Consider the following 19,786-nt stretch of genomic DNA (forward strand, 5'->3'; position numbering starts at 1 on the left):
GCCATTATTTGAGTATTACCGCTCATGATGGAGCGCTCTTTAAACAATTGTAGGGTGGCAGTCTGGAAAGCGCTTAGAATGCTGTATCCAGACATGCCAGATGGGAGAGCTATCAAAATGCCAAAGGCTGTCAGAGCCCATGTAGAAGCAGCTTAAGAAATTAGTGGGCCTATAAGCAAGGCCATGGTCAGAGGAGCAGCGGACCATTGCGCATTATTACAGACCCTTTCAAGAAAAGAATCGCTAGAAAGACAATACTAGGAAAAGCGAAGCGGCAAAGCCAATGCATAAAAAATTATCCTAGTACACCAATTGAAGGCGCAATGTGAATAGTGGAGATGGATATGGTTCACAGTAGGCAGCAAGCATGCCGCAGGTGAAGAACCAAAGGCAGTTTGATCAAAGTAACAATGGATTCACATTACAAGGTAGGGGAAGCTTCTAAGATAGAAATAATCAGGGATATTTCCAGGGTAACCCAGTGGGTTTCAAAGCACACAGAATAATAGTCAGAACGTGCTGGAGGGGCAAGTTAGGAGACCTCATGTATATTAGACATGCCGTATGTTAAAGAACCTTGCACACATGTGTAGAAGCAAAGGATTTGTACCGAATGGGCAATTCTTAAGAGGAGGGGACCGCATACCCCCTAGTGTATAGCTCACAAGTCAAGGAAGGCTTTCGCCCAGGATCAGACATTGTATCAGACATAAGCACTGCAAGTGCAGCAGGTACAGCAGTTTAGGAAAGGTGCAAAGTAGATTTACTGGAGAGGGCAAGTAAGAGAGCCCACGTACAGGCTCAGCAATGTGCAAACATGAAATAAACAATGACACATAGGAAGGAAAGTGTTGGGTTTTACAAAAACAAGGGTATGCACATATCCACAGTAAGACAGCCTCATAGGGTAACTTGATGCATTTAGAATTGTTAGTGGCACTAGGTTTTAAGGAGTGCCGAGAATAATTAATGGCAAAGGGAGAACCATTTGTGTTCTAGTGGTAGACATTGGGACTGCATGTCCATGCAGCAAAGACAGAAAGATGGTGAATGAATATTATAAAGTTGAGGATGTTTAGTGAAGACTATAAATGTAGTTTTTGGTTAGTGAGAAATTAGCTGTCTCTGGAGGAGAGTGTGTTATGGTGAACTTTTGGCATATTTGCAACAAGCACCTGCTAGTGTTTAAGGAAAGTATTGGATGATAAAAACTTGAAACATGATGTTGTTTAGGTGATTAAGGGAGAGTGTGTTTTGTTTTGGGAAATGCACCATTTGAATATGGGTGCATCCATAGTGGCATGTATAGGGCAAAAGACCGATGAGACGGTTGTGGTAGAGACAAAAGGGTTTTTATTGTTGTAGCAAAAGCACGGTATTATAGATAGCTGTGTGACCTAGTGAAAAAGTATCAAGAGTATTTGATGAATTAGTCTTAGACCACGAATATTTATGAACAAAGAGGGGGGAACAGATGACCTCTATAAAATTAGAAACAGCCATAGAGTAAGGAAACATGGCAAAATGATCAAGGATTGATTAATAAAAATGGATCATGAAGGACAGTAATGGTTCTCATAAAATGGTTTAGGTTAAGTAACATCATGGATGGCGATATATCTAGATAGGGCTTAATGGAGTATGAAGTGGTGCTTTCTTTAGGAACATCACACATTATAAGAAAAGGAAAGGAAACACTTTAGTGTAAATGAAAAAAATATAGCAGCATCCAGCATAAATTAAAGATTGGCGAGAGTGTCAAAACCAATAGGTGGACTTCAGGCCTTTTGGCATGGGTCCAGAAAAATGAATTGGGAGAAGATGAAAATAAATAATTTATCTTGAACAGTATAAGAGTAAAGAGCTCAATAAAAAATGGTGTCATTTGTACAAAATAAATAAATAAAAAATGAGTGAATGGAAAAATGAATGGAGAAATGATTGGATGAATGAAGGAAGGGGCCTGGAATCAAGAGGGGAGCATAAAATAAGCATAAATCCATAATTTTACAAAAAAACAGAAACTGCATCAATGAGGGTTACAGGCCAACACTGAAATGATTGCGCACAGCAATTAAAAAAAAAGCTAGGGAGTAACAGAAAACCAGAAAAGGGTTATGGTTGACTGAAATTGGGTTAACCAGATAAGGACAATTTTGTACAAAAAGCAATTCAAGAAGAACGTACAAGGGTAAGTAAATTACCATTTTTTGAGTGCCTGTAACAATGTTGGTTTATGTTACAGATGAAAATAATGGACCTTGTGTGAACATTGGATGAATGTCTGCATGGCCTTACTAGGGGAAATAAAAAAAAAACATTATATTATAACACAGATACGTGTTAAGTGACAAGAGAGAAGAGAAAAGAAACAAGAGATAAGTAATGGTTCACACAATAAGGGTGTGGACACACTGTTGATCATTATTACAGATAAGAGGACCCAGGTGAGTAACAGAAAAAGAGGTAGACAGAGACACAGTGTCTTCAATTATGTAGCCATTTTTTTCCCAAGATAGGTGCAATCAGGTGAATAGAGTAGCATATAGATGCAAGAATGGCCACTTCAGACAAACGCAGGACATAGAAGACGTCAGATGACAGGAGGGTAACCTTTTATAAATTTCAATAGTTGGCAGAGCGCCAACAAGGGCAGAATTTAAACATATACATATAGAAAAATGTTAGAATAGGTAAACAATGTAGTTTTGTGATATAATATGAAGGCCCATAGTTAGAAGTGGTGCCATAGTCTAGAAAAACAGCGGTAGACTAGATTAAGTATAGTGGAGTAAGTAGGAGATAATGTGCAGCGAAATGTTTTAGTTTGTCTCCACAGGATGAAGACAAAGCACAGAAGAAAAAGACCATAATCCAATGCGATGGGGAGAAAGAAAATGAAACCAGGCAGAATGAAGCATTTACAGCTAAGCAGCAAACATTTACAGCTGAGCGGCAAGCATTTACAGCTGAGCGGGAAGTATTTACAGTAAAGCAGAAGAAGAGACTTAAGTACTAGCCCTACCAGTGAACAGGGCTAGTGAAAAGTGTTATTATTTTGTGCACCAACAAAATAGGGAGAGCCTGTGAATTAAATGGGCTGAAAATAGTGAAAAATGACTGTAAGAACACGTTTTATTGTTAGCAGCAAGGAGACAGAGTGTAGGTTAAAAAATAACTTGATCTGCTTTCCCGTACCCAAATGAAATTTGTCTCTATTTCAACTCTCAACAGAGAACAGGGATCCCTGGCAAAAGAAGTCCTAGTTGGCTATGGATGCGCCTAGAAGACTGAGAAGACAACAATATGATTTTTTTAAATGTTTTTTGTTTATCATGTATTTCAAGTGTACATAAAAGGGGAGATAATTAGTAGGGTGGTATGCAAAGAAGTAAAATGTTTAAATGCAGCTTTGTTTAGGAGATAGGCATGTCCAGAAAATTTTAAAATATAGGTTTTCTAGGAGGCAGGGATGTTAAAAAAAATATGGACCAAATTAAGGTTGTTTAGAAGGCAGGTGAATTGTGATAGGATACTCAGGGCCTCATTACAACCTTGGTGCTAAGTGCACCAACTTTACCACCATGGTGTAAACTCTGTTTACACCATGGTGGATGGCGGATTTACCACCCCATTCCAAGGTGAGTGGGGCGGTAAATCCCCATTTCCCATTTTCCCTTCCCCATTCCCTTTTTTGCCCCATAGGGCATAATGGGAGTGGGGAAGGCGCTAATTACGCCGCCGTAAATTACGGCGGCGTAATTAGCACCATGGCAGGTTAGCGCCATGGATTTTAACGCCTGCTAAAAGCAGGCGTTAAAATCAGAATCAGGCGTTAAGGGTTAACGGTGGCGTTAACCCTTAACGCCTGAGTTGTATTGAGGCCCTCAGTGTTTTAAGGGGTTGGGTTGAGAAAAAATGTATTGATAATAGAGACATTTATTTATCAAAAGAAACTCATTCAGTTTTATATTGCAGGTGGACAACAAGGAACCTATGTGGCTCAGAGATTTGCAGAATATCCACGTGAGGAGAGCAAAGTCACTGAGGAACCCAACTAAAAGCCCTGTTAGAGTAACCAATTTTTCGAATGTTTCTGCAAAAGATGCACCCATCCTTGTGTTCCCTTGCTAAAATGCCCCCTCTTGTGGACTTTTCAACAAAAATGTGAACTATGAATATGAGTGCTCTGTGGAAAAAGAGACACTAAAAAGCAAAAATACCAGCCTTTGGATTAAAGGGCCTAAGGACTTGGTGCAAGGCATCCCAAAAAAGAGGACAAAATAAAAAGGACACAGATGGTCCGCGGTTGCCAAACAGAGATGAGTCGGGTGGAAGATGTATTGATGAGAAGAAAACTACACTTTGGACACTAAAAATATGCATGGGCAAGACAATGGGAGCAAGGAAAAGATGTTGTGGGGTGGGAGTTGCGGAAAGGAAAATGAGCCACAATATGGACAAAATGTGTGAAGATAATGGGCTAATGGGTTACCTCAAAGTTTGACTAATCTCTTGAGTCTCATAGTGGCTGTAAAAATTATCTGAGGCATGTAGTTAGTTTAAAGTAATCTGGGGAATGGAGGTAGGGCTCAAATAAAAGTAAATAAAAGTAATTTTTAGGGACACATACAATTTTAGACTAGGAGAGTATAATGCGTTAGTACTGACGTTGTAGAAATGTGTTAGGATACCTCTCAGATTGAAGTAAAGTGTCTGTAGAAAAGGTGATTATGTCAGAAATGTGTAGGTACATTGAAAATTGAAGAGGCTAGAGATGGGTGTAGTTGTAAGTATTGAGTAGATGACTAAATACTTTACAGAGGGGGAGTGTAAAGGAATGAGTCCCCCCTCCCTCTCAAACTGAATGTAATGGTGATAGACCCAGTCCCTCTCAAACCAAATGTAGATAATTTGTTGGGGTGATCAACAAAGTTGTTGAAATCAGAAATGTAGTGCCTTACAGCTGCTGTGGAGGATGATCTATTTTATGAAGTCAGAATGTTATGTACAGTAGAGAACGTGTCAGATAATACATTTTATGATATATTATTAAAGAATCTAGAGTCAAATCGGACCAGGTATCAAAATATGACCAGAAATAGGGTAATTCACCATTTTGTGATAGGTCAGGCATTTCCATAAGTAATCCGCCATTTTGGGATTCAGGACAAAGTCGGGCACTCTAAAATGGATGCTGGGCATAAAAATAAGTGAATTTCTATAAGACCATGTTGAAATAATACAAGAATTACCTCATAGTAGTACAGTGAGAGTTCAGTAGTTAAGGACATGGTGTCTGGCCTTCATATCTCTAATCTTGACAGTGAGTAGTCGGGGGAGCGAGGTAGCAGTCAAGGAAAGATAGTGGATGATGCATTCAACTGGTTCAATTAGCAGAGAGGATACAGCAGATGCCCATATTTGGGCCTCTGGGACAGGAAACCATGATGCAGCTGCTAAAATTGTCTCAGGATTGATATTATTGGTGTTCCCATTTTAAAGGTCAGGTACAGCACACACAATTTTAATCAGTTACAGATGTGGGTATGACATGGAAGCTTTTGTGAATTGGCAGCCCAGTCAGCCAACCCTAGAGGAGGAAGGGGCTTGTCTTGGAGTGCCTGAACCAATGAGAGTGTTCTGCATCATAAGTAGGGAACTGAGCCAACCTAGAGTGTATACAAATGAGGGTCTTACTCAGAATTGTAGCAGAGTTCCAGAGATGCCCTTGCTGTATGATGTGTTTTGCTCAGCTGGAAGAAAATAAAACTTACCTTTTGAAAAACCTGCTTCAGCTTCATGATGTGCCTCAAGAGTTCCTTTCCTCATGCAGGAGTGCTGGGGCCCAGAGAGAGATGGTGTTTGTACAATCTTTACAATCTCATTTTTTTTGCATTAAGAAACATTCCATTATTAGCCATCCATTGTTGGATGGCTATGTAAACTTAATTAATTCGGTCGGAATCCTCTGTGTACTTACTGCGTAGTTCAAAGACCAGCTGGGTGTCATCAGTATGGTTATTGAAATGAAGATCCAGCTCATCCAGAAGATCACAAAGCGAGCACCAATGTACATTGAAAAGTGAGGGAGAGGGACACACCATTTCAGAAGTTCCTCTGATGACCGTGCATTTGTCTATGCTATTTGAAACATTCAACCTGTCAGAAATGACCTGATCCAGGCCAAGGCATTGCGTGATATGCCCTCTGTGTTCCTCAACCTGTCTATTAGTTTGTCGTGATCAACAAGGTCAAAGGCTGCTGATAAGTCCCATGTCTTGATCCATGATCTGGACCATCTCTGACTTGATGTTCAGCAAGGCACTCTCAGTTCCGTGATTGGACCGAAAACCTGATTGTCCATGATGAAGGGCTCCAGAGGTTTCTAAAAATTCTTGGAGTTGTAGTGTGGCCACTTTATCCAAAACTTTCAAAAAGAACGGGGCATTCGTAATAGGCCTAAAATTAGAATAATCCTTTCGATCAAGGACAGATTTTTTAACAGTGTGGTCATGGATACCTTCTTCAAGGGTCCCGGGACACAACCCTCCCTAAAACTGACATCAATCAGACGGATAATAAAAGGGAGGAATAATATTTTATGTTAGGATTTCTACGTGGTAGGTCATGACATCAGCATAATTCATTACTAGCAATAACTGGCCTAAGCCTTTTAAACCTTGACTCTTGATTTGCACATGGTTTGCATGAATATTCCCAGTGATATGAGGAAGGCTCGGTAAATAGTTTCTCTTTGAGTTAGTGACGCTATCTCATTCCCCACGTCACTGTTCCATTGAAACTTTCCAATCTACGGAACTGCAACTGTATCGCACAGTTGAAACTCCTGGGTAGCCTTGGGCATTGACTTACATCGCGCTTCACTGTTGACCAAAACAAAACAACAAACCCCTTCTGTCAGGCTCTCAGACATCAGGAGATTACATCTACTATGTACACTCGTTTGAAGTGCTTGTGGAAGTGTATGGTGGTTTGGTGGGAGTGGCTGCTGCTGTGCAGACTGCACATCTCGCTCCTAGGCTGCTCCTGTGGATACCAGTGGAACTGTTTAACTACCGGTTTCCCGCTCGTGTGAAGTGCTTGTGGAAGTGTACAGTGGTTTGGTGGGAGCAGCTGCTGCTGTTCATACTGCATGTCTTACCTGCTCCTAGGCTCCTTCTGTGGATACCAGCTGAACTGTTTAACTACCGGCTTCCCACTTGTGTGATGTTCTTGTGGAAGTGAACAGTGGTTTGATGGTTCGGTGAGCATTTTGAGAGACTAATCTACTTTGAAAGCTTTGTGCGGCATTGCTTAAACAGTGGCATAAAGCTGCAATGTATTGTGTTTGTTCCAAGTGTACTTTAATTTGATAATTGGATCAGGCTACTATGGCGACTAGATTCAAGACAAAAAAAGCAGAGAATGAATAACCCCAAAAGTGGAAGTGGGTTGCTAAACAAGAAGATACAGGCACCACTGGTGCTGAAAGACTAGTAGAGCGCCCTGGGTGCATGCAGAGAAAGCCAGACAGCATGAGTGGTGGCAGAGGCGACAGGAAATCACGTCCTATTATTTGACTTTGAAAATGCCTAACCCTAAGCGAGTTGAGGAAAAATCAAGTGATATAGTGGCAATAAATGCACTAGATACAGCAAATTCATTAGCCATTGATAATAATTTGCTGCTTAATTTGTGCTATTCATTGCATAAAGATATATCTGCACAAGTTTTGCTACCCTCTTTGACCGATCACATAACGTTGATTCCAAGTGTTACACACAATGACTAAGTGTGTCACCTGTTTTCTATCCTGAGTGAAACACGAGTATAAATACAACTCATGAGACATCTCTGGAAGTGCTGTCGGCAATCTTGATGGTGCAGTCTGTGCTAAAAATTGAAATTGGGTGGCCGACTAAACGTGGAAATGGCCCTGATTGGGGCCGCCATTGCAAAAATTGAAACCAAATTTCCGCATTTTTGTGAAAAACAGCTGTCTGGCCCCAGAACAGCCCCTGGGGTAAAATATCACCTGGGGCAGTTGAGCGGGTGGCTCCTAAAACTCCTAAACTTGCTGAGATACGAACTGAATCTGAAACGAACATTATGAATGCTAATCATTGAGAAGAGTTTCTATCTCAAACAGAGGCTCTCACTGAAAGTTCAGCAAAGTCAGATTGAAAAGAAAGTCAGAATGGAAAACCAAACTAAGGCTGACAATTCATTAAATAAAACAAGCACCCCTCTTGAGGGCAGTCGCTGAGCTAGGAAAAGGCCAAGAAAGGGGGCTCAATTACTGGATGGTTAATTGAGCACCAGTTGCACGCCATTGCCTCTAATAAAAATCTATCAGATGTCACAGAGAGTGATATCACTGAATCGGATGTTTCTACAAATCCAGTGATTGAATGCTGCTCTACCCCTCAACCATTGGTGAAGCAGTCTGTAAGACGGCACACTAGGGGTTTGAAAGAAAAGGCGGTTCAATAAAGTGATAAAATCCATCTGTCCTTAGTTAACCCCCTGGTCACATCTCTGACTAGTGTATACTTGACTAAAATGGAGAATGTGATTAATAGGTCAGTGCTTCTTAATATATTACAGCAAATTCTGTCGCTTAGAGTCCTTGGTACAGCAGATTTTTTATTTGTTGAGGTCATGCAAAAGGCTACAACACATTCATTGCACATGCATTGCATATCGAAGGAGGTGGCAGATATGCCCAGAGACCACAAAGCTCATTTTTAAAAATTGGGATTTCTTATTGAAGAAGTGGAACAGAAGCCTTTGACAAGTTCAATGTTTAAACGGCCAGGGTCTGGTCCTCAGCCAAACCAAAACAAAAAGGTTGATTCCTGTGGAAAGCTCGAGACTTTGAATGATATTCAAGGTTGGAAATGGCTTACCAAATTGCTACCCAAAGTTCCTACCAATCAAGAGTGAATCGAAATACATTGCTTGAATTGACGTGGATTCACTCATCTGTTGGCTCATACCGGTTCTCTCCCATTGTTGCAATCTCCTTCAATCTTTCTACTACAGGAATCATGGATGATGGGAGACCTAGTGGTTGAAGGGTTTTCTATTTTCCAGGAGACAGCACATAGGCCCATTGGGGAGGCTATTTGGAGGCTTAGTAATTGGCATCAAAAACACTATTAGTGCAAGTGAGTTGAGTCACCCTATGAGTAGCAACAACTTCTTATCAATTGAAATACACTTGAATATCCTAAACAGTGAACAGAGAATTTTACGTATAAACATCTATGACCCCCCCGCCCCAGGGGAAAAAGCACTGCTAGTATATTTGCAAATGTGACTGAATGGATTTTAAGTTGGTGGTCATCCAGTGCTGATTATATAATCTCAGCAGACGATTTAAACGTCTATTGCAATATTGTGAATAAGATTGATGCTAATGAATGGGTCTCATGTGAAACTAAATTGTTGCAGGAGCATACCAACGGGTCTGGACAATGATGGGGCAGATTTCTTTCAGAGTGTGACCTTGATAATTTTAAAATGGGCGCACGCTAGGGGATGTTCTGGGCTGGTACACCTGGCATTCTGGAGCTAAGACCAACCATTGATTATGTATACCGTTCACAAGAACTTACCCAGGTGGTAAGGGGTTTGACCCTTTGCTCTAATGATAATCGTGATCACTGTGTTATTAAACTTTCTCATGACTTGGTCAAGGCAAATACTTGCATGGAATTATTGGGTGATGTACAAGTGAACAATACTAAATATAGAATCAGGTGGTCTGAAAAAAACTTGCGCCGGATGTGTGAATATATGAGGACAATTGGTTCTTTACAACTAAGTGAGCTGTGAAACCAAAATCCTGATGAGATTGAAATATGGATTGCACAACTAACTTCTAAGTTTTCTAGTGTAAACTTAACTGTGGCATTCCAGATTAAAAATGCTCAATGTGCTCAACATTTCGCTATTAGAATTAAAAAAGCGAAACGCACTTTGAGATAGAAAATCAGGGCTTTCTGTAGTGTGGCGAAAGATGAGAAGTTGTGACGTATCTCAATCAGATAAGAAAAAATAAATCTACCAACTGGCTCAGAAGACACAATCTTCCTTGAAAAATTCACAATGGCAAAACACTCTTAAAACCCTAGCTGGTGGGAACATAAGGAAGATCTGGGAAGCCCTAGGTGTAAATAAAGGAAAGGCCAAAAAAGATGTTGTTAATCCCATCTCTGTTAATGATCGGACCATATAAATTAAAAGACATTCCTAAGTAGGACTGCACAAGATATAACTCAGCCAGTGTATTATACACCTTTTGGGTTGATATAAGATGAAGATGGCTTGATGAACTGTATAACTAGACTTAAATGTTCACGGGCTTCGGCCCCAATGGTCTTGCCAATGTTGCTTTAAAAAGAAATCCTGGACAGTGGGCAGCTGTGCCCAAAATATTGTTTGACGAGGTTTGTCTATCGGGGCAGTTTCCAAAAATCTTGGTGCCGGTCTGGATATTACTGGAAAGATTTTCAGAACATCATTATTAAAATCACTGCAAGACTTGGTGAGGACACAGACATTTTGAGTTCTTTTCAGACAGGCTTTAGGCCTGGTTCATCTACTACTCACAGCCTACTATTGTATGACATACTGGTGCGAAGAGCGCCCTCCAGAGATATTCCCCCCTTAAATGTGTTATTTGTTGACCTGCATGTGGCTTTTGATACAGTGGACAGGGTAAGGCTATGGTAGAAGCTACGTTCGCTTAGTATCCCGGGATGGCTTTTATCAGCCATAAGACAGTTGCATGAACAAACCTAGTGTCAGTACAGTTGGATGGCGGTGGTGCCAGCACGCTCCCTATACCCACTTGATGGGGAGTTAAACAGGGGTGCATGCTGGCCCTGCTGCTGTTCAATCGTTATTTTGCTGATTTGCCTGCGATTTTGTCTGGGGTTCCCCTATGTCTACCCAGGATTGGGAATACCCGTGTTAATTGGCTGTCCTACGCAGACGATATAATATTCGATCATACCTTTGTCGGTCGATGTAGAGCAGCCACTATTTTAGTGTCCTACTTGGAAGAGAATGGTCTGACCATGAACTACGATACAACTAAGTGTATGAGGTATGGCAGGGGCTCAACAGCCCCGGTACTAAAATTAAGAGGGGGTATGATTGAAAAAGTCCCTACCTAAAAATACATAAAACTGCAGATGGACATATGTAAATATGAGGCAATGAGGGAGGGAAAAAAGCATAAAGCTATAATTCAAACCCACCTCATAAGGAGATGTGCATCCAACACAGCTCGGTATAGTTATGCTGGAATACTGAAGCTATACAAACAAAGCTTCTGCCCAGCAGTACTATACGACCTTGAGACGCTATGCATGGAAGACCTGCAGTGGGTCAACAGGCTCAAAGGGAGATTTGGCAAACTATTCTGGGCATTCCTGGCTCGGTACCTATTGAACGCATTCAATTGGAATTAGGTTTGTTTGCATTAATGTCTGAAAGCTTTAGGAGAAGAGGTCTGCTTCTACTTAAGGCATGGAAAACTCTGCGATGTCCATTGCTTGCACTGTTGGGCCATATAACGAAAAAGGAACTGGATAATAACAGAGTATTCACGTGGGTAAAGCTATTCTTTTCTTTCTTTGATCATATTGATTGGATACAAGATTTGACACTGGATTATTGGAAACTGAAGGAAGACTTTACAAAAAAAGGGAAAGCATGGGACTGCATCGAATATTGCAAGCATCTTGAAAGTTTAAAACGGTATCAAAAATATTATCAGATGAATTATAAATTCATGTCCCCTCAGCAATATCTGATGAAATTACCTGCTGTGCGTATAAGATGCTTCTATTTACTGTTAAGGCTTCATCAATTAGCAGTTGTCGGTAACTGGTCCTCAACTGGGTATGCCAAAGAGAAGCATAATTGCTGTATCCGTGTTAGGCTGGGTGTACAAGAATCTGCTCATCATGTATTAACTGGATGCCATCAATTGGCAGAGACTTCTGATACATTTCTGTGCCGCTTTGTAGCGTCATTGGCCAGATTAGCAAATATGCCTTTTGGATGTATTGTATAAACTTGTATAACGCTGCTTTGATGATTGCATTATACAGTATTTGGAAGATCGTCGAGGGCGAACCTGGGAAGGGCCCAATAGGCTGAGTGGTATGCCATGTGCATGACCTTCAACTGAATTGTGGTGTATTCTTATCTTAGCCTAAATTTATATTTTGAATTGATTGATTAATTAATAATTGTATGTATTTTTCTTGATTTGAGTATGTCTTTTATATGTTTTTATGTTTTTATGTTTATCTGTATGTGTGAAATAGTTCACTTGAACTAATATACACAATACATTACATTTTTTAAAACAATGTACGATACTTATCAGACCATAAAACACATGGCTAGTCCCTGCAGCTGTGCTGAACGCAAAGGTTGTGAAGTTACTTATTCATCCATCCCCTGACTTCTAAAACCTCACAGAATCAATTACCTAACAGTCAAAGTTCATATTGCAAACAATTTTGAGTACCGTGGTTTTGATTAATTTGTAAAAGCCCACTATATTGAGATTCATGAAGTCCTCATGTGTTTGTATTAATGTGTATGTATGTTTTTACATTTTGGTGGGTTTAACATTTTATCTTTCTGCATGCGTGCAAGCTAATATGTATAAATTCTAGACAACAGTAACACTAAATGTAACATCCCATCCATAATTAACTACACTTTCATACATATGAAATAGCAACATGGCGCACAGTTTTCTGCCACCCCATTTATTAATATGATGCACGCAATATGAACCCCTCGTAATCATGGGGACCTTTCCTGACCACCCCAACATTCCCCCCTTTAGTTAATAGATTAACTAAAAAATCATAATCATCTTCTTGGGGAACAATCCTACACCCATCTCTCACACCTGTCTCAATATGGGCATACTCCTCCGCCAAACACACCCAATTCATCCCCCCAACATTCTCGCAATATGCCTGCTGCTCCACACAAGCATGCCAATTTGGTGGAGGACACAAGATAACTTCAGTTTCAGTGTCCATATGGGATGAAGTGGGGCTGGCCCTAGCCTTGGACAGGGTTACAGTCATCATGGCAGAAGCTGCTGGTACCTGGGAAGAGGAACACTGCAAGAGTATTTGGCAGGAACAAAAAAGGATATGAAAAAATACAAAAATAGGCAACAGAATATTTGCAGCATGGCTCAACCAAGAAGGTGCCCAAGATAACAAGGAGTTGTTCACTAATTGTTAGTGATCCCAGCCTCAGACTCCATGATCACTTTCAGTTTAAAAAAGGCAGCAATAGTTTGCATGAGGGTTCCATTCTCTGTATCCTTGGGCGGTACAAATGTGCAACAGGTACCAACTATTTTCAGACATACTCTGCCCTCCTTTGCTGTGAGGAGGTCGAGTACATACCGGTTTTGCAAAGTCATGAGCCTGAGTGCCCTCAGTTCTTCCCTAATGGCACTGAAAGCTGACTCGGAAGTGTTCACGAAGAGTAGCAGTTCATACCTGGTCACCTGGAGCCATTTGGCAATGGCCGCTGCTTGGGCACCAGGAGGGAGGCGAAGAAGGTCTCGATGTGGCTAAACAGCTGTTATCGATCGGGAAAGACTGCTAAAGCCTGTGATGAGGCTGCTTAAAGGTAGTTTCATCTTCTCCTACTTTGCAATTGTTCCTGATTTCGCCCATCAAACATAGTCTTTGGTTTATTCATATACAGTGATGAAAGGGATGCAAGGGGCACAGGGAAAAAGAGGGTGCAGTTGTAGCTGTGTGCTTTGGATGGGCCAAAATTAATGTTCTCCAGGAATCACAAGGACAGGTGCATGAAAGTTAGAAAGATTGAAGACACCTCGCTAGGCTGGAGGCAACTGTCGATACCCATTCTGTCCACAGGTCCAAAAACGATAGAGAAGAACAGCTGTACCACCAGCCAGATTTGCGATGTGAAGCATGCAGCTGCATTTCCCGCCCGTGCCAATGGGCACCATGTCATCGCCCTTAAAACACAGAGAAAAATAGGTCAGTGCCTGTATCTTAACTGGTTTTTCTGTCTCCTTGAACCACGTCAGATATCGCAAATTATTTCTCCGTACTGTCCCACATTTTTGATTTATTCGTGCTACTCCTTCTTCTGAAAGTCCCTTCATTCCTCCAGCTCTGCAACTCTTCAACCCTTGCTCCCATCGATTTTCAGAAAAAATAGCCTCTTCCAATGTCAATTGGGCTCTTTGAATACACCTGATATTTTTCTGCTTTGCTCCATCGACAACCAAGCAACCTTCGTCAATTGGTAGGATTGATGCCATAATTGACTGCCCTTTAAACTGCCCTCAAACCCTGCACAGGGCCAGGTGTACTGGACAAAGCACATCCGCTACCTCTACCTCACTCAGGATGAATACCCTAGGAACACCAGAAGCATGGGGGATGAGAGAGCAGATGTAGCAATAGCCTACGGATCTCTCTCCACCTTCCTCATGCAGCTATACCAAACATTGTACACTGCGAAACCATGTGCATTCTGTCATGCACCAGCCCTGGAGAATTGCTAGTCGTTGGAGATACTACTAAGATGGCGGTCTGTTACATTCTATCGGTCTAGTTTATTCCAACATGGCCGATGTATTCTATAACTAGCGGGCCATAGCAACGCTCGGCGCATTGTATCGTTTTCGTTACGTGCCCAGCCAGTCGCTCTCAGCGTCTAGCTTTCCATCATTGCCTTTTCGTTCAGGTCCTTTGCTTACCTACCTACTTTCCCTGCACTAGTGGTGTTTTCAGGTTTTCAGGTAAGGTGATTAGGGTCTTATCTTCTGTTCTTTCTTACACGACGCGTACTACCAAGCGTTTTCCATGTAAGTATTTTTCCCGTCTTTTTCACTCAGCCGGCGCTTCAGCATTAGCATTTCGCTGTGAGCGTTTTCGGCTGTTCATACTTTTCTGTCCATTTCCTTACCTCTTTATTTCCACCTTCCTTTCTTCTGTTGTTCCGTTCGTAACGCCTCTCCGGTGTTCCGACGGACCGAGACCTCCCTTCAATTACAACTCAGCCCATAAGACATCGAGACCGCACAACAGTGGAGGTGGTATCCTGGTCTCACCGCCTTTCTCAGGGAACGAGTTGAGCAAGGTGTGGACATTCCTCCTATGAGTCCAGAGCTCCGCTGCTGCAGGAATCAACATCTCCATATAATTGCCGGACATCAGTATTCCACGGACACCTGAATACTGATCGGGGTTTTTTTGCCAGGAGGCTTTTTTCCCCATTCTTTAGGGCGTGCTCCTCGGGTATTCCCTTGATCTGTTATCAGCCAGATCACGGAGGCTACCGAGGGAGCGCGTCCATACCTTCGACAAAAAAAAGGAGAAGAAGCCAGCCGAAGGAGAAAAGGTCAAGAAGAAGGCTGTAATCAGGACGGAAGAAGTACAGGACAAGACAGGTGAGGAGGAGTTGGGGAAGGCTGAGACAGATCGTGACAGTATACAACGCCTAGAAGACACAATGGCATCACCAGAACAGATTCAAGATATGTGTAATGCCATTCAGAGCCTCAGAGTCGACATGCAATCGCTGCACGCCGAGAACCTTCTTCTATGGCAACAAGCAGCCTCTAGGGAAGCTGGTAGAGATGATTTACCACCAATGCCATTCACATTTGGTAAATACGATGGAAACCCTAGGTCTATCAAAGAATTCCTCGATGCTTGTGCAGTCTATTTTTCCTTCTGACCTCGGGCCTTCGAGTCTGGAAGGGCCAGAGTTGGGTTCCTCATAGCCAACTTGACAGGAAGCGCCCTAGCGTGGGCCACCCCTTTGGTAACCAACCAAGACCCTTTGGTTAACGATTACGCCCAGTTTATACAAGGTTTCAAGAACAGGTTTGAGCGTTCCGAAGTACAGTACTCAAAATATGATGCCTATCTTGATGTCAGACAAGGAAACCAAGATCTACAGGGTTATGTTGCGCAATTCCAAACACTAGCGGTATCAGCTGGATGGCCGGATACGGCACAACAAACCATTTTCCAGAGAGGGCTTAATGAGGAACTGAAGGACGAACTGGCTAGAGCAGTACGTCCCAACACCTTCCAAGAGCTGGTTACGCTAGTCCTACAGATCGACTACCGTCTACAGGAAAGACGGGCAGAGAAGAGAAGAGGAAGAGGATCAGCGCCACGCTACAGCCCGCCTTCAGGAAGGAAGGAAAGACCTATGCCGGAGGAACCTATGCAAATAGGGGCAACCAGGGGACCGCTAACCAAGACTGAAAGGAGAAGAAGGCAGGAGCTCAACCTTTGTATGTACTGTGGTTCGTCAAATCACATTCTTAAGGATTGTCCAGACATCCCCTCTAAGAGACAGGGAAATGCCAGACCCCAGGCTTTTGCAAGGGAAGCCATGGGGACCACCGTACAAACCCTTGCAACCTCACAAGACCCATTAATGAAGGAATAGAGGACAATCGTCTGATGGTATTCCAGCTATCCATTTCCTACAGTCTGAAACAGAACCTGTCTGTCTTGACTATGCTTGACTGCGGAGCAGCAGGAAACTTTATAGACGTAACATGGGCTCAGGAAAATCAGATTCCACTGAGGGAGAAGGACAGACCGATACCGGTAGAGGGAGTAGATGGCCGTCCGCTCTCATCTGGACCCATTACCATGGAAACGGAACCTATAACGGTAAAAATGGATCATCATGTCGAAACCCTCAAATTTGATGTTATCAGAGCAGCTCATTTTCCGTTAATATTGGGTATTTCATGGTTAAGAAGACACAACCCCAACATTGACTGGACTAATAACAAGCTAAGCTTCGACTCCGAATACTGCCGGGAACACTGCATAAGTACTAAGGAATTCCAGAAGGAGATACATTCCAGTCTGCCTACGACTCAGTGCAACCTCTCGATATCCTCTATGCCTAGGCAGTATCTGGCTTTTGCTAGAGTGTTTGAAGACATTAATCCCAGACTCCTCCCACCTCACCGCCACGAGGACTGTAACATAGATCTCATGGAAGAGACCTCCTTACCTTTCGGTCGAATGTATCCATTATCCTTATCTGAAAAGGAAGCATTGAAGGAGTACCTCAACTCAAACTTAAAGAATGGGCTCATTCGACCATCAAAGTGCTCAGGAGGGGCATCATTGTTCTTCATATCAAAGAAGGACTCCAAGGAATTACGCCCCTGTATCGATTACAGGGGCTTGAACAGCATTACCATCCGAGACAGGTATCCAATGCCGCTTATCAGAGACATTCTGGAAGCTGTCAGAGATTCAAAGGTATTCACCAAGCTTGATCTCCGCGGTGCATATCATCTGTTAAGGATAAAGAATGGAGACGAGTGGAAAACCGCATTCAGAACGCCGCTGGGGTTGTTTGAGTATTGTGTTATGCCATTCGGACTGGTAAACGCCCCAGCGGTATTTCAGAGATTTGTAGATAAGATCTTTGCCGATATGTTATACATATCAGTAGTTGTATACCTTGATGACATACTGATTTTCTCTCCTTCCTTGGAGGAACACTGGATACATGTGCGAAGTACTTCGTAAGTTATTGGAAAATCAACTTTTCGCCAAGCCCGAGAAGTGTCTCTTTGAGACCACAGAGGTACCTTACCTGGGATTTATATTGTCAGCGAAGGGTATCCGTATGGACCCCAAGAAGGTGTTGGCCATAGACAGATGGCCAGAACCCTCGTCAGTCAAGGAGATCCAACGTTTCCTAGGCCTGGCGAACTTTTACCGCCGGTTTATACCCAAATTCTCTGATCTGGTATTACCCATCACAGCACTTCTCAAAAAGGGTACAGTATTCCAGTGGGGTTCGGCGGCTCAAGCGGCATTCGAGACATTGAAAAAACATTTCATCACTGCCCCGGTTTTGGCTCAGCCCGAGCAGAATAAACCATTTATCCTGGAGACTGATGCCTCGGGCGGTGCTTTAGGGGTCGTCTTGCTACAAGAAGGAAGCAATGGAGACGAACATACTATCGCCTATTACTTTCGCACCCTAACTGGAAGTGAAAGAAACTACTCGGTTCTGGAAAGAGAATTATTAGCAATGCGGGCAGCCTGTCAGGAATGGAGACATTTGCTACAGGGAGCCTCTCATCAATTTGTCATACGTACTGATCATAGGAATCTTAAGGTTCTCCAACAAATGGAGTGCAGGAATTCCAGGCATGCCCGCTGGGCCTATTATTTTTCAAGCTTTGATTTCCAGATCACCTATATACCAGGATCCCAGAATAGTGTGGCAGACGCATTATCCCGAAGTTGGTTGGAGGAAGACCTATCGGAGGTTAAAAAGGAGAAGATTCTGCTTGAGAACCATTTTCATACCATTGCTAACCTGTTCCTTGAAAAGGTCCAAGGTGAACTCAAGGATTATGCTCAGGAAGAGAAACAGTCCTGCAAATTGCAGGAACGCGAAGGATTGTGGTTTCATCATTCAGCATTGTTCTTACCCACAACTGATCTTCGCAGACAGGCCATCAGCTTTTGTCACGATCTTCCCTTGGCTGGACATAAGGGGGAGAAGGCAACATTTGAGCTGGTATCCAGGAGTTTCTGGTGGCAGTCGATGCGAAGAGACATCACCTCTTATGTGTCGACTTGTCCCATCTGTGCCATCAATAAGACCCTCGCCACAGACCACTCGGGCTCCTACATCAAGCCAAGACTCCTACACCCCCCTGGGAGGACCTCTCATTGGACTTCATAGTAGAACTCCCAGTTTCCCAGGAGAAAAAGGTGATTCTAGTGACAATTGATTCTTTCACCACGTTAGCTCATTTCGTAGCTCTCGCAGGAGTTCCTTCAGCCTCAGAGACAGCTACAGTCTTCCTTCGCGAGATAGTAAGGTTACACGGTTTACCACGGTCCATAATCTCGGACAGGGGAACGCAATTTACCTCTAAATTTTGGGACTCGCTATGTAACCAGTTGGCTATACAGAAGGCGCTATCCTCGGGATATCACCCCCAGTCCAACGGACAGACCGAAAGACTGAACGCTAGTTTAGAACAATACCTTCGCTGTTTTTGTAACAGGGAACAGGACAACTGGGCTACTCTGTTACCAATGGCAGAGTTCGCTTACAACAACACTTTTCATACGGCGATCAAGATGAGTCCTTTCAGGTGCACCTATGGTTATAACCCGCATCATCTAGGAGCCTTATCTTTCAGTAGCCAGACCACAACTCCCGCCTTGGAGAGGATGCTGATGGATCTCAAGCGTACACACAAGGAAGCCCTACAAACCTTAGAGGAAAGCCGCAAGAAGTATAAGACCTATGCGGGTACCAAACGTAATCCGGTTCCTCTTTGGAAGACAGGAGATTTGGTTTGGTTATCTACGCGATATCTACCTCGCTGGACTCATAAGGGAAAATTCGCAGCACGGTACATAGGTCCCTACCCAATCCTGGCCCAGATCAATCCTGTAGCCTTCAAACTAAGATTACCTCACTCTCTGCGGAGGGTACACCCGGTCTTTCACTCCTCATTACTCAAGACTCATCAAAAAGATCTGTACAAGAGACCTCTGAGAAGAACGGTGATCACTCCGCCCGAAGAACCTGAGGAATATGAAGTGGCCAGAATTGTAGATTCCCGCTACTGGAGAGGAACCCTTCAATATTTGGTCCATTGGAAGGGATTCCCCATTGTCGAAAGAACTTGGGAACCAAGATCCCATATGCACGCTACCAGACT

This window comes from Ambystoma mexicanum, chromosome 12, assembly GCF_040938575.1.
Source record: "Ambystoma mexicanum isolate Mex_15411 chromosome 12, UKY_AmexF1_1, whole genome shotgun sequence".
NCBI classification, from domain to species: domain Eukaryota; kingdom Metazoa; phylum Chordata; class Amphibia; order Caudata; family Ambystomatidae; genus Ambystoma; species Ambystoma mexicanum.